General features: G+C 30.9%; 1 non-coding gene and 1 pseudogene across 1 annotated transcript; both read right to left on the bottom strand.

Moving 5' to 3' along the window:
• Window positions 1-10,968: 10,968 nt before the first annotated feature.
• LOC100798082 (mitochondrial outer membrane protein porin 5-like) lies at window positions 10,969-13,482 on the bottom strand (annotated as a pseudogene).
• TRNAT-AGU (transfer RNA threonine (anticodon AGU)) lies at window positions 13,419-13,492 on the bottom strand. Its single transcript has one exon. It is a non-coding gene; the product is annotated as a tRNA-Thr (tRNA).
• Between the last annotated feature and the right edge of the window lie 2,579 nt (window positions 13,493-16,071).

Here is a 16,071-nt window from a genome sequence, read left to right as displayed (position 1 = left end):
TTTCATTCACTTTATTATTTACAAGTTGGAACCAAGCACTAAGTGCCTCAACTACTAATTCTTTTATTTTTTTAGTTTTAAATTAAAATAAAAAATAATTAAAATATGTAAATAATTGTCACATTGGAGGATTTTTTTTTAATAACTGTATTTGAGGAGTTTTTTTTTAAAAAAAAATTGTTTGATTCAAAAGTGATTTTTAGAATTAGTTAGAGGGTAAATTGGCCTGACAAAATGTTTGCATTGTCTTTAATAGTTATAGATTAGTGTAAAATGACAGTAGAAAAATAAAGTATAAAATACTGAAATAAACGATTTTTTATAAAGTCATTTTTATACAATCTCAAGGTCTAATTTATAGATTTGCTATGAGAAATCATTTTTACAAGTTTCAAGGACTTTTCTCTTGTTTGATGCTTGTATATAAACTGCAAGCAATTTAAAGATACATTTACTCCTTAATTTATTAAACCATTCCATCAAGGGTGTAGCAAAACTTAAGATAGTCCTCTCCACATATCGCTAGGCACTGTGATTTCAAATGAACGTGAAAATTGGCAAAGTATATATTCAGATTACCTATACTCAGATTATAGTGACTAAATTTGCAAAAGCTATGAGGACAAGTTAGATCTTGACTTTGATATATCATTAACTATGCAATAAAACGAGGTGCGAGTACTTTCTTTCATTTTTTTTTTTATATATTTTGGGCTTTTACTCTTGATCCTTTTAAAAAAGAGAATCAAAATGCAAGACTCTAGCTCTTCAATAATTTTTCTTTGAATGCGATTCTTTTTTTTTAATTTTCATAATTAAGTTTTGTGTTAGTGTTTCTCTACTTCAAAAAATCTTTATAATGTAAATTTATCAATTTTTTAAACGTATAATTTACCAATCAGAATAACACATAATACTTTAAAAATATCAAATTTTCTTTGTTTAAAATTTTAACCTCGTGTTGTCTGTAAATCTTGAAGTTCTTACCAAATATTTAGATTCAGGAATGTTTAAATAATTTCTCACCTCAAATTCTTTTGAAATCCTTAATTATTTGAATAAAAAATGACAACTCAAACGATGAAAAATAAAAATTGACAATAAAGTGTCTCAATTTTGGCTCATCCTTGAACAATTGTTGATGTGCTGTCATGCACTCAAAAATCACAACAAAACCTTATTCCAGTAGGTAGAGTTGATTACATGGATTATACAATATCATTTAACTCGATTAAAAACCTAAACAAACGGATATTTGGAAACAAAATGATTTTATTAAAGATGGCCATTTCATACAACCTGCTAATCTCGATTGTAAATCAGATTGGACAAGTGAGCCGGATGATTGTAAATCAACTTCGGGTTCCTGTGTTTTCTTTGGACCCAATTTAGTGCCTTGTTCTCCAAGAAGTAGCCTTTTGCGAGTCTTGTGACTTGCTTCTATGTGATAATTTGAGTGTTGTGCTGCTCTCTCACAATCCTATTTTACATGCAAAAACTAAGCACATGGAAATTGGATATTCATTTTGATTGTGAGAAGAAAAATCCAAGGCTCTTCAAGTTCAAGGCATATTATTGCAACTTCTGATCAACTTGTTACGTTTTAACTAAACCTCTATTGTCTACTTCCTTTGCTGACATTTGAGCCAAGGTAAAAGTGTTTCCCTCTCAGCAACCACCTTGAGCTTGTAGAGGGATATCAGTGTATATATATTTTTTGATATGTAGGAATAAAAAACAAGTACCAGTAACAACTTATGCACCATGTTCAACCAAGTGAGCTAGACCTCTTTAGTAGCTATCAGTGTATATGATTACATGTAAGGTTAGCCATAAATTATTGTACAACAGAAACAGTTAATATCATTGAGTTAGTTGGGGCAACTATGTATTAGGTGTAATATATTTCCGATTCTCTTTCTGCTCTGAGTTCTAATACCCTAACCTAACATTCAGCTAGAATCTAGTTTAAAGGTAAAAAACAATATGTTCCTATGATGATTACATGAAACAAACTTCTAAAAATTAGAAGGTGCAGCCGCAACAAAAGTAGAAAAAAGAGAGCATGAAGACCAACACAATGGTGTCAAACGCGGACATAATCTTAAAAATCACATAGTCCATGAAGGAGAGTGGCGAATAAAGCTTCTTCCCTTTGAATGCAGACCTCAAAAGCTTCATTGTTCTCAATGCTTGCTTTCTAAGCCTCTTGAAGAACCATCTCTTCATGCCCCACATGTCCTGTGCCATCTCTCTAATAATCAATGTGCGAGTCCTCTCCTCTTCCCTCTCTAATTTTCTGTATTTTTTTCTTGGTGGTGCCTCACATAGCTAGCAATGAGTTAAGTTATTATATCGAGGAGGGAAGAAAGAGTAATTAAAGGCTTGATACTTGAATGCGGCTGATGATTTTTGACCAATATAGCATTCGTATTCAATGAGTTGAACTAATAGTAAAAGATGCCTTGCATACTAAAAACTAAATATTACGTTGAAATTGAGATTTTCACTGTTCAAAAATGACTAATAATAACAGTAATGATCTTAAGCTTATCAAAATGGCGTGATATAATTGACATATAATTATATTTTTTAAGCATGTGCTCGAAAGTTTAATTTGAAGTCAGTGCATAAAAAATAATTTAGTGGAAGAAATCATAGCTCTTAAAATTAATTTGCCTATCTTGAATGATTATTCTTTGTTTATGGGCTGAAAATATCCTGAACCATCAATAGAATGTTAATAAACTTCTTTTACTTGAAAAGACTGTTAACTGATTGGGTCAGCTAGTATTTCATGCATGGAATCTACCGAAAGCTTAAACATAAAACTTTTAACTGTCGGTTTAGCTATTCTATTCAAATTGCAAAAAGTCTAGGGATTTCGGTTTGATTACTTAATACAACATACAATTTTTTCGTAATAAAGAATATTGAATTGTTGACTCTTTCGATATTCTTTTAGTAATCTTTTATACTCTTTTGATACTTTTTATTGTTAAAAAAATGTGAGCCTTGTTAAATTAATATATTAATTCATTCTTTGTTAATGGAGCTCGTTTAAAATTGCGCATGGAATTAATATATTTCATGCAAGAATCTACCGAAAGCTCCAACATGCAACGTTAGTTATTCCATTTATATTGCAAAAAATCTAGGGATGCCTTTAGTACGAACGGTTGATTACCTAGTCCAACATAATTCTTTTTCAAGAATAAAGTATGTTTCTGTTTTGTTTTTAAAAGCATAAAAATGAATAATAAATAAATATTTAATAAATATAATTCTGAAAAGTATTTTTTTTAAAATTAATATCTCCTTTTCACCTTTTAAAATCAGAAAATTAAACCAAAATACCTTTTTTTGGTTCCTTATAAGTACCCTCTTTTGAAACCAAAGCCGCACTATGGAACATCAAGTGAGATACATTTTTCATTGATGAAGATTCAAAACTCGATTCACCACATTGCAGGAGATTAACTCCTTCATTTCCATTAGACTCAACTATACTTAAGATGTTTTACTTTTATATTTTCTGTTTTCTATTACTTTTGTTTTTGCTTACACTTTCACGTCCTTTTTCTCACTACTAGTTTATAAATATTGATTATTTTTTTATATAAAAAAGTAATACATACACTAACAATGTAAAAGTCTTTTACAATGTCATTAGATCACAAAACATACATTATGTATGTTTAGTTTGTTATTTTTACACTAACAATGCACGTATATTAAACTCTTTTAAAAGTTATTTTATAAAATATCTCTTTTTTTTAAGAAAAAAAAAAAGCTTAATCAACCACACATGATCACTCTTTTGATATTTTTCCATTATCTTTTACACTTCTTTATAGTGGTTCTTATAAAAATAAAAATAAAAGACCAAACATCACTTCTTATTTGAATCTTATAAAAAGAACCAATGAAAAAATATTTTTTAAGAAATTGTTTTAAGTTCTTTGCCGTTTACAATGTTGAATGATAGACATCTTAATACAGTCAATCATTTTTCATTTATTGGTCAATGTACAATTTTATTTTATTTTTATTGGTAGGAATTGAATACGATACCAAGAAATCTACAACACTCAGGATGTGTTTGATTCGCTAAAAAATAAGAGATTGGACAACACAAAAATATTTGTTCAATGTTTGATTTAGAAAATGACCGAGGGACAATACAAAATAAAGAATGATGGACGAGACAAATATCCAAAAACTTGTAACTCACTAAACTCTAGTATAACTTTTTGTCCAATGCCTAATAAAAGTAAAAATATAATACTATCATTATTTTCTGACTTTTCATTATCCCACACCTTTTTTCTTTTTCCATATGCACCTCCTTTTCTAAATCTCCCTCTCCAAACGTAGTAACTTGGCAGTCAACGAGGGCTGCCTTGGCTGCCGACGTGGGCACCTTGGTTGCCGGCGAGGACTGTATGGACTATTGTTGTTCCTTTTTTGCTCATTATTTCTTTCTTTTCATTGTTAATTTATTCAAATTAAATGTTCATGTCGTCATCTTCCTCCTTCTCGTTATGTTTTTTTTTCTTTGGGCCAATTCCAACGAGGCCGCATCATGTCGTTGCTACCATCGTCATGACCATGTGGTAGCCTCACACTGCTAGGCCTCCGCTTGATGGCGTCAAGGGCTCCTCCGTGGAAGTGTATCTCCTTTGTTGTGCTGTCAAGGTGTTGTTAATGCACCTAGAATTTTATAGTAAAATTTATATTGTTTTGTTCTTTATATAAGCACATCAAACAAAATATAATATAAAATTACTTGTACTGTGCATCGATCACCAAATAACATATAATACAGAAAATTATCCTGTGAGTCAGTTACTTGTCCAATACTGTTATGTATATCCTATCTTTTTAGCAAATCAAATACACCCCCATACACCATGTTCAACTAATTGAGCTATACCCTCATGATTGTACAATTTTACTTTAAATTTATGCTACAGGCCTACAGCTAAATAAAAATAGACCTTTATTTAAATATTCGTGACTAGTAGAATAAACAAGGAAAGGCTTACCTCAATTTTTATTTGCTTGATGTTGGAGGAATAATGAGTTCTTTATTAGGACATGTTGTCCGATATAAGCTTATGACTTGGTTTATATAAGGTGAACCTAGGTTAGACTTTTTTTTAAATAAACTAGGTTAAGCTTATGAAAGGCTATTTAATTAAAAATACTAGGTTTGGTTGTAACGCCTCAAATTTAAAACTAAAAATATTGTTTGAAAATACTTTAATTTAATTTATTTTAGAAATACATGTCACTTTTTTTAATTGTTACTTATAAATATTAAAAACATCTTCCTATACTATTTTTTTAAGCAAAATGCGATAGTCAGAAGATGCTAAATAGTTACATCAAATTAAAATAAATGTATAGTAATTGAGTTTTCATACTGATAATTGTTGTGCATAGGTATATTTTATGATTAAGTCATATAAAAATTGTTAGATTTCCCATCTTTTATTGCTCCTTTTTGTGTGAATAATTAAAATTTAACATCATCTAAGTTTTTGTCCAGTAGGTGTTTAAACTAGTGAATTTATATTGTTTTGGTTTTATATTTGCTGTAGAAACACATAATAAAACTTGAAAGAGAAGTTAAAAATCTGAAGACTCTCGTTCCGTATGCAGCACTCGCTCAACACAAAGAAGTCACATAGAGAAGCTAGATATCATGTGAAGACGCATTTAGCGCGAGTCATGCGCTAAGCGTGTGACCATCAGACTCACTCGCTAAGCGCAGGGGTCACGCTTAGCGTGAGATTGCATAAATTTTAAGCAAATTTTACCTATAAAAAGAGGAGGAAGCAAAGGAAAAAGATACATAACTAGACACTGAATAACCACGAAATTAAAGTTTCCCTCAGAGAGCAAAAGCAAGGATTCGTGCAGGAATAAGGGAAACCAACCTTTAGGAGTCATTCCTTCCATCCTTCTTCATTCTTCTCTACCTCCTCTACTTTCCATTATCCTCTTGCAATTGTAAAGTTTCTCATGACAATAAAAGGCTAAACCCCCATTATTGGAAGCCTAACAACCAAATGTTCGTGATGTAATTTCTTTCCTACTATCTATTTAATGTTATTTTAATTTTTATTGTCTCTTTTTTATGCTCAATTTCATTGATTGTGGTCTGATTACCCATATTCATGTATGTGTTTTAGGATTTAAGCATTGGGAAATGTTTATCTTCTAAGAACTAGAAAATAACATCTAAATGATTAATATCTAAGGATAGAATGATATTATTTAGCCTATTTTATGCATCTTTGTTCATAATGCAATTTAACTAGTTTATTTTCTTAAGGGATTAGGTAAATTATGGTTAAAGTATATGAGTGGATGTAGGTGATAATCAGAATAATATTAAATAGAAAAAAATCATTAACATTACATCAAGAGTAGTTTTGGTAAGTTAGGCCCCAACATATCCACATTCTGAATCAACCTAGCCTTCAAGAGTTTGTTTTTCTTCCCTTGCATATTTTAATTAGTTTAATTTTATGTCAATTTATTTTACTGTCATTTTCACAAATCTTTAAATCAATTCATTAATTTCTTAAGGATTGGGTATACACCAATCTAAGTACAAATAAAGTCCATGTGAACTCGACACTTGGACTTCCATTTTACTTTACTACTTGGGATAATTTGATGCACTTACCAATGAGTTAACACATACATAAATAAAACAAAACTTGTAGTGTCACAGAGAAATATACGGATACAACTCATAATAATGTGATAATAAACAATACATTTTTCATCCTTGCTACAACGAAATACATGTTTGTGGAGAAAATTTCTCAAAATACATCAAAACAATAAAGAAACTAGGATCAGAGCAGACCACTTATCACACTAGAAGTGCAAAACTAACTATGATGTGCCCTCGAAAGAATCGTCACTCTCCTCCTCAAACGTCGATTCCAACTGCCTCAGTAGTTCCCGATACTCCTTTATCTCCTCAGACGATATGTCTGAATGGTCACCTCGGTCCTCTGTAACCTACACTAGGTGTACTCGATGCACGTTGTATCCCGTCTATTAGCTGGCACTATGTGGACTCGAGTATGGAAGGTGTAACGTGTAGTTCGTGTTACGATGCAGGACCATACCCGTTCTCTTTGTAAGCTACACTGAGCCCGCAGACGGCTCAATGTACTCGACATTGTTAATACCTGAAAGTTGTTGTTGTAGGAGTGAGTCCTCCGTTCCTCAAACTCCACAAACAATAGGCAATTGTAAAACAAAATTAAAACATACAATCTATGTAACCACTATGTGTGGTTATCTAAACAAACAACACTTTCGCATCCCAAGCATGTAACTATCACACTTAACTCACAATAGGGTCCAATCACCGCCACCAATCCTCCCAGGTCTTGATGGTCTTATAAAAATCATGTCGATGACAGTCGGGAGTGATCGCTAGATATGGATACATCGAACATCGACCCCTTATCTTCCAACTCAAAAAGCATATAGTCTCGAAGCCTATCAAGATTAGCAAAGTGAGGCATGTGAGTTACTCGCACCAAATGTCAGGTAGTCACCACTCGCTAATTTCCCTAGGTTCTTCGAACCTCTCCACCCACTACACCCTAGTGTGCCTTTGTCCATCATCCACTTTCTCAACACAACCTCACATTCTCACAGAAGTAAACAGAACCATTGGTTCTTTTACTCTCTATCCAGTCCTCTTAAATCTTGTCACCACATATGTGCAGTCCTCCTACCACATACATCAACGAACACATATAAACAAGCAAACAAGAAAGAAAGACGAGACTCAAGCCTATGTATTACTCTCAGGGAACCATTCATGGCCCCTTAAGCAATAGAATCACTTGTCACACACCAACAATTGGACAACATAACAGTTGTAATTATAGCTATCAAACCAAACATAGCAAACAATTTGTCAAGAGTCAAACACTCCCAAACCCAAACCACAACCCGTACAGTTAAAAAAATGATACTAAATTTGATTTTCTTAAGATATTAAAATATTAAATTTAATCTATGTGGATGAAAAACATATGATTGAGAGAAAAAAATATCACTAAAGATGATCAATTAGATCTTCTAACAAAGATTAATCATCGACAAAACCGATAAATATTCTATATCAATAATAAAGTAAAAAAAACATTATGATATATTTAGTTTAGGAAAGAAATGAAAAGAAAAAAATGAAAAACTTTTAAGATTGTTTAACAAAACGAGAAAAGAAAAGAAAAGAAAGATAGTTTTTTTTTTCTTTATACTTGTTTATATAAAAATAAAAAGAAAGAAAAAAATATTCGCATAAAATAACATAAATATCTTAAATGTAAACAAAATATAACATAAAATAACAGTACTTTTATTACTATATAAAAATTGCATCCTTTTAGTTTGTTTTCTTTCAAGTCCGTTCGATATGGTGAAAGAAAAAGAAAAAAATAAATTAAATACAAATTTTAAGTTAAAATAAAATATAAAAATGTCATCTCATCTTATTTTACTATTTATTTCTCCTCAAACTAGCTACCCTTACCAAATACAGAGGGATTATAAAAAACCAGTGGAAGCCATTATTTCCTCTGTCAGCTGCACCCCAAATGAAAGGAGGAGGGAATTTTTGTCATTTGCTTCCTTGATTTATCCGTCCGAAATCCATTAGTTGACATGACTCAAGGTTTCGGTTGTCAGTATAGGCCTCACCGTGCCAAATGTATCTAGCTTAATACATATGACATACAGTTTTAATCACTAAATTATTGACTCAGTTTGGTCTTACGTGGATTACAGGTTCATTGGACTGGCACAATATATGTATTTTCTATAGAATTAGAAAATAAAAATGTTAATTTTAAATAATTCATTAGATTAGGACATTTAAACTAATTCTATTAAAAGAGATTGCTAAAATTAATCGACTTAGCTTAGATACTAAACTAAGTTTCAATTGAAAGTTCAAAACAGATTGCTTTTGAAAGTTCATTCTTTGTTAACAGTGTATATGCAAGAGCGATATCAAATAAAAGTATTTTTAATTAATATTATTCAAACAAATTTTATTTTATCAACATACTTTTGAATAAAAAAATATATTTAAATATAAATCACTAGTAAACTCTTTTTTTTTTTTTTATCAAACTTGTGTTTATAAGTACTTTGATTCAAACTTATATTTACAAACTTTAAAATACTTAAATTTTAAAAATATTATGTTAACATGTATCTTTGACTTTGAGTATATTCTAAGAAAATTAAAATTCTAACTTATTAACACATTCTTAAAAATTAAGTTGACTTATAATCTCTTATACGATAATATTTAAATTTTAAACTGCATTAACATCTCATTTTAATAAAAATATGTTTAAAAAAGAGATAAACAAGTTGACTTTGATATTTTTTAGCTTGAGGACGAGTTCAAAGATGATACTCACTACTGTGGACTACCCAACGGCAAATTTGTGTTTTGTTAGCATAACCAGCACATTTTATTCTAGTAAATATAATATTTCAGTCTTTACACATTTTCACACTCTAGTCAAAGTTAATCTTTAAAAATTTATTGGTTATTTTAGGATTTATATCATATAAATACACAATTGATGTCAATAATTTAGAAAGAAAAAAAGAGGGCCCAAGGGCCCAAGACTAATTTGACAAGTTATAAAAGGATTTAGGAGTAAAAAAAAAATTAAATATATTGTTCGGTCTCTTAAATTTAAGTCACTTATTTTTAGTCTCCTAAATTTAATTTCTTTTTTAGTTTTTGAATTTCGGACATAGTTTTTTTCGGTCTCTGTAAAAAAAAATTCTCAAATTAATTTTAGAGTGAGTGAAATGTTTATTTTTTTTCATGGAGACTAAAAAGAACAATTTTTTAAATTCAAAGAATAAAAAAATAAATTTAAATTTGAAAAAAAAAACATATTTAAGTCATAAAATAACATTAAAGAAATGAAACTAAACCGTTACGTGAAATTCTTATAATGAACTTTTTAAATAAAGAATTTAACTACTGTATTTGTATAGTATGAAGAATTATGATTTTCCATATAAATTAATGAATGAAAGTTGTATTACATTATCATGTAGCTTGCCAACTTCTGGGCTCCAGCCGAGTCCTCTATGCGTCGACTACCTTGACTCTGGAAGGTCTTCTTTCTCAAGTCCACTTTCAACCACAGAAATTATGGTTATGGACCACGGTGACTTTTTTAACTTATTTATTATTTTATTTTGCCCACCTTAATAGGAATTTTTGTTTAAAGATATTCTTTAGTTCTTTTACAGAATGCTCCCTAAAAGAAATTATAATCGATGAGGACTATAACATTATCTCTATTTGTGCAATTATGATGAAGTTGCTTAACTCACTTTTGATAGGTCTTACAGTTCACATGAGATTTAAGAACTCTAACAACTCTTCAATAGCACAGCCTATAAAAACTTAAAATAAGGCCTACAACTGTCTTACAATTCTTAAGAACCGGTAGCTTATACATGAAACTGTTCTTATATAAGAACTATCATGTCAATATATTAAGGGAAATATGCTTACACAACTTCAATCTGCACAAACCGCTTCAAGAAGTTTGCTAATATTTCTAATCGTGCCTGGACTACAGCTGAGTGGATTTCCCACCAAAACAGTCCATAATAGGGTCAGGGTTAAAGGATGTGAGTTTTATGTAGATGGGAGATGGTGATGCTGCTCACATACTTGATTTGTTGTAAATTTGATTTACTGGCTATTACATTTTTCTTCAAAAGAATTTAAACATTATCTCTGATCTTGGCATGTCATTGGTATTAGCTAACAAGGGATACCCTTCAAATATATACAGTTAAGTGTGCATGAATTATGCAACATACGGAAATGTCAACATGCTCAAGACAATTCAAAAACTTCAGACAATAGTCAGAAGATCAGGATAAATAATTGCTTATATTTTTTCAAACTAGTTTTAAATCAGATGCCATAAAAAAATTTAGATTAATTCCTAGTGACAATGCCTTTCTAATCTCAAGCTGTCCAATTAATCATTTGAAGATAATAAGAAAAAAAATACATCAACTATCTATATCAATTTTCTCAACTTTCTTCCTTTCGTTGAACTTAACTGAAGGAAGGTGTGACAATATAACTTAATATACTAACTCAACTTATGAACCCATTAAGGCTTGAGCAATAGTGTGAAACCAAACTTGGGACTCTTGTCCAAATCCTTTGTTTCAAAAGCACTCGAGATTGTCAAGAATGACTTACGTGTTAGCTCATGCTGCAATAAGGCCCCAAGGTTGCCGTGATTGTTCAGCTTTGCCTTCAAAGCTGTCTGAGAATCAACCACATATAAACATCCAACTGTCAATGTGTTCTCATTTGTAGAGAACCTTCTGCTAATCTCTCCCACAACAGCTCCCCCATTCAATCTTTCTAGCTGGTATAAATATGACACCTTCATGGAGTCTCCCTTATCACCTCTTAAAAATGAAAAGTATACTATTATATACCAAAACATAAATTTGCCAACACTGACATAGCACACTAATTTATGCCCTCAAATTGTAGGGTGCATCTCAACACAGCCAATGATGCAAGTAACAGACATTCAATAACTTTTCCGGAGTCAACAACGTCTTAAAACACCAACATGAAAAAGAAAAATGCTAACAATACACTTCCTAACACATTTCTTCCAACACATTTTTCATTATTGGCTAAAATTAAGTTTAACTCCTATTTAATGATGAGTCTTCACTCATGATCTTCGTGATTTTGAACTTTCCACAAAATTTTAACCAATAATGGAGAATGAGTTAGAAGAAATGTATCAGAAAGTGTGTTGCTCCACTCTCATGAGAAAAAAAATCTGAAAATTGTTAAAGAACATCAATAAATACTTGGTTTTGCAAATATGCATTTGAAATATTAATTTAACATCTGACAATTAAAAGCACATGATTACAAAAAATTAACTACTTACAAAATTACTTAAGCATTGGAACTTGGCTTTTATCAAGCACAGACCAACCTTTGTATTTTGTAAACTTGCCCATCCTTGTGGAGAAGCTGATTTGTGCTCCAATGACAATGCTGGGAGTACCCATCATCCCAGAAAAATCAATAGCTGGGGAGCGGTTTAAACCAAGGGGTGTGTATCTCAACACAACCAATGCAAATAACAGTCATTCAATAACTCTTCCAGAGTCAACAATGTCTTAAAACACCTTTACGAAAAAGAAGTCCAAGATAACAGACTTGGACCGAATATTCCAACCTTTTATCCCAAGACAATCTCAGTACCTTGCCAGAATTGTAATCAGGCAAACGAATCAAAGCAATGGTTTTCACGGATGGCACTACATCAGAAACAGTGAATGTCGTCAACACCTAAAGAACAAAATTCAATTACTAACCGAAGCAGGAAACATTATATTTTCAAATTTATGAAATGGAAGAAGATATAGAAAGAAAGAGAGAGATAAATACATTTGATTCAGTATCAACTTTGACATTAACCGCTTTATTCTTATACTTAAATGCCGCAGCCACATCACCAGAGGAAAGTCCTCTACTCTTCACCAGTGTTGACTTCAGGTCCTGAACTTGTAACAGGTAACAACTTCCAATTACTACTTCTCTCAAACAAGATGAAAATGAATTATTATCAAATTAAGGTCCTGTTTGGATTATCTTCTTTATAAAGTATAAACACTTAGAAGAGAAGAAAAAAAAAAGGTAAAACGAAATGAACTTCTCCTATTAGTTAAAATCAGCTTATGCACTTAACATTTATGAAAGTTCTCTCATCTAATTTCTCCTAAAACTAAAAGTATACAAGTTGATTTTAGCTTACACTTTACTTTATTTTCATCTTATAAGTGTTTATGCAGAAATTCATCCAAACAAACCTAACTTTTCTTAAGTTGCAAATGAATGACGTAATTAAAGTTATCACAAAATGATTTCGGAACGAAATAAATAAATATATAGCGAATAATAAAAAGAGAGAAAAATAGGGATCGGAAAGTGAACGTACGAGACCGGAGTTGGTGGAGGAGGAGGAGAAGGTGAATCTTTGATCGGAGTTGTAATCCTTCATGAGGATATCTGCAAGAAGCGAAATCTAAATTTACTTAGTTACGAAAGCAGCATATAATAAAAAGTGAAAAAAAAAAAGTGAGAATGAGAGAGATAGTTTCTTACCTCTGCCTATCTTTCCGATCGCAGAGAAGAGACCAGGTCCTTTCCCTGACATTTTCGCCTCTGCACAGAAACACCACCACCAACAACGTGTAAATCCTTCCTTTTCCATGGATGAAAAATATAGAAAAATATAAAATCTAAAAAAAATGAGAAATCGAAAAAATCAATTTGCTCTCGTTGAGAGTCGAACTCAAGACCTCCCGCTTACTAAACGGGTGCTCTAACCAACTGAGCTACGAGAGCTTGTTGTATATTCGCTTTTACTTTGTAATCAGACTATTAATTGTCAAACTTAGTGCTGTTTAATTTCACTTTGGATTGCCTATATGCTATGTATAGACTTATGCAACCACGAGATATTTGTTTATTTGAACATAATTATTGACTTTAGGTTGATAATTGATTTTAGATATATTTTTAAATGTTTAACTTTACATTAAATAAAAATTTAAAATTAATTCTAACTTAAAACAATTTTGAATAACTTTTACATTTAATTCAAATATTTGTAGTAAATTTATTATTAACTTGATTTTATAATAAAAACATTTAAATATAAATCACATCATTTTAAAATTAATTCTATTTAAAATTAATTTTATCAATGATTATTCAAACACAAACTTAGAATGTGTTTGATTTAGATAATGAAATTATATTTTTTTTAAATTAAAATGGAGTGTAAAAAATATGGATTTTAAAAGTTCAAAATTTTTCTCCTCTCACCCTGAGCTAAACATATTCTTAATGAAGTGTTATTTCCATTACTTGGATTTTATGAATTTCACGACCTTTTTAGTTTGACAAAGTCCTTTTACTTGTTCAAAAACATAATTGAAAATTAAAGAGCGTGTTAGATAATTTTTGGTTAGTTCAAAGTTATGCATGCTGAGAGTGAGAGGTGAGGAGGTTTAGACCGTAAAGTTTATAGGAAGGAACAGAGAATAGAGAGATTAGAGACAAAAACTCTTTTGACAAAAACAACCATGAAATGAAATTAATGGCCATAAGTTCAAAAGTTGATACCAACGTACAGGTTCAACTTCAACCGGACATATAGATAAATCTAAGAAAATTTATTACACAGAAATCTCTCTTTTAATGAATGTCTCTACATCAGTGATCTTTATGTCAAAATGCTGTAGGAAATGGAGAAGCCTTAAAAGAGAATAGGGATGGATTAAGAGAAATTGTTCAAACCTCAAAGATAACATAATATCTAGATAACTAAATAGTATAATAAGAATATTATAGCAACAATCATTTCGAATTAGTTATAAGTGTTTTGATACAAATAATTATGGTTATCCAACTCTCGAGTTAACTCACTAATTTTACGAATTTACGAGTTCACTTATCCTATATGATTAACTCATGTGTAAAATAATAAGCCAAATATCATTGATTCAGCCTCACCAACATTTGGATTTAGGACTTACATAGTCCACCCTCATATGAGTAGAAATTAAGCAACAAGGATTCTACTAAGTAGACTATAATTTATTCAGAATTGGATAATCTATGGAGTACGTAGCCTTTAATATATGAACTATATAACATATTTATTAGTTTTGTTTAGTTACAATTTAGTCACCCGCATTTTTCAAGCAACCCTGTAATTCAACCTTTCCCACAAGTGACCAAAACTGTGTTCAGTCCAAATATCTCTGAATTTTACGACACAGGTATATACATTAAATAAAAATTTATTTAATAATCTCAATTATATAATTTATATATTATACTCATAATATTGATTTTTTCTTTCTGTTTTTCCTTATAGATTGGCTGAACTATACCGTCAAAATGGGAGCCAAATAAAATATCTTCCAATAACCCAAACTGCATCTACATCCACTAACAGTCACACTGATGATAATTTGTAGACCTAGGCACACAATTCTCTCCTTGCATCTCACTTGATCTTTTGTGCATGCTATTGCTATTACTAATTGGCCCTTACTTTACCACATGCTTATTGTATTTATAGTTTTACACGCATATTATCCATCTTTACTTGCACAAAGCAACTGACTATGTTCTGCAATCTAACATGTTTCTTTTTTCTGGATGCACATGCACATCTATATTTTGCATCTAACACTAGCTTCACTTTTTTTTTTGGCCAGTTGTTGCTGATTGGAGGTCATGTTGATGAGCCTCTAAATACGCTTGAGAAGCAATGCTGTAATTCAGCCTCTGTACTCCCAATAAGGTATATATATATATACATATATCCCATTTATGCTTGAGTAAGATTCTATATTTTACTCAATGCTTTTTTCTTATGTTTAGTAAATTTACTAATGTACGCACTTGCAGAGTAACGGCTGCTCTCTTGGAGCGTTTTGATGGAAACAACTCTCTCCTGCTTCGTAGCTGCTTTCAGGATATGTTGAAGAAGGATCCAGCATGTAGTGATGCCTTAGCAAAACTTATCAAGATACACCAAAATGGTACTTTCATTCTGAATCGTGTTTCTTACATCATTTGAATAATTTATAGCTATTCCTCTGCTACAGACAAAGCAAAATCTTTATATGCTTAATGATACATTAGGCATGTGTCGTTAATTGGTTTCTTCTTATACTTTGCAGGAGACTATAGTCTTGAATCTCTGCTGGAAATATATATACCATATTGAGATGCAGAATACAATACATGGAGGGTGTTCTCTCCATGTTTCTTGAGACTATCTTCCTAGATTTTTATATATCACTCGAGCTAATTTAAAAATCGGTTATTTGTTATTTTCATTTACTACACTAAAAGGCCATTACTACCTAGTGAGATTCTAGGTGCTTTGTCAAGGAGGAAAAAAA

This window comes from Glycine max, chromosome 17, assembly GCF_000004515.6.
Source record: "Glycine max cultivar Williams 82 chromosome 17, Glycine_max_v4.0, whole genome shotgun sequence".
Classification (NCBI taxonomy): domain Eukaryota; kingdom Viridiplantae; phylum Streptophyta; class Magnoliopsida; order Fabales; family Fabaceae; genus Glycine; species Glycine max.
Note: the sequence above shows the minus strand (reverse complement) of the source record. Positions and strands in the feature narration are given on the sequence as shown.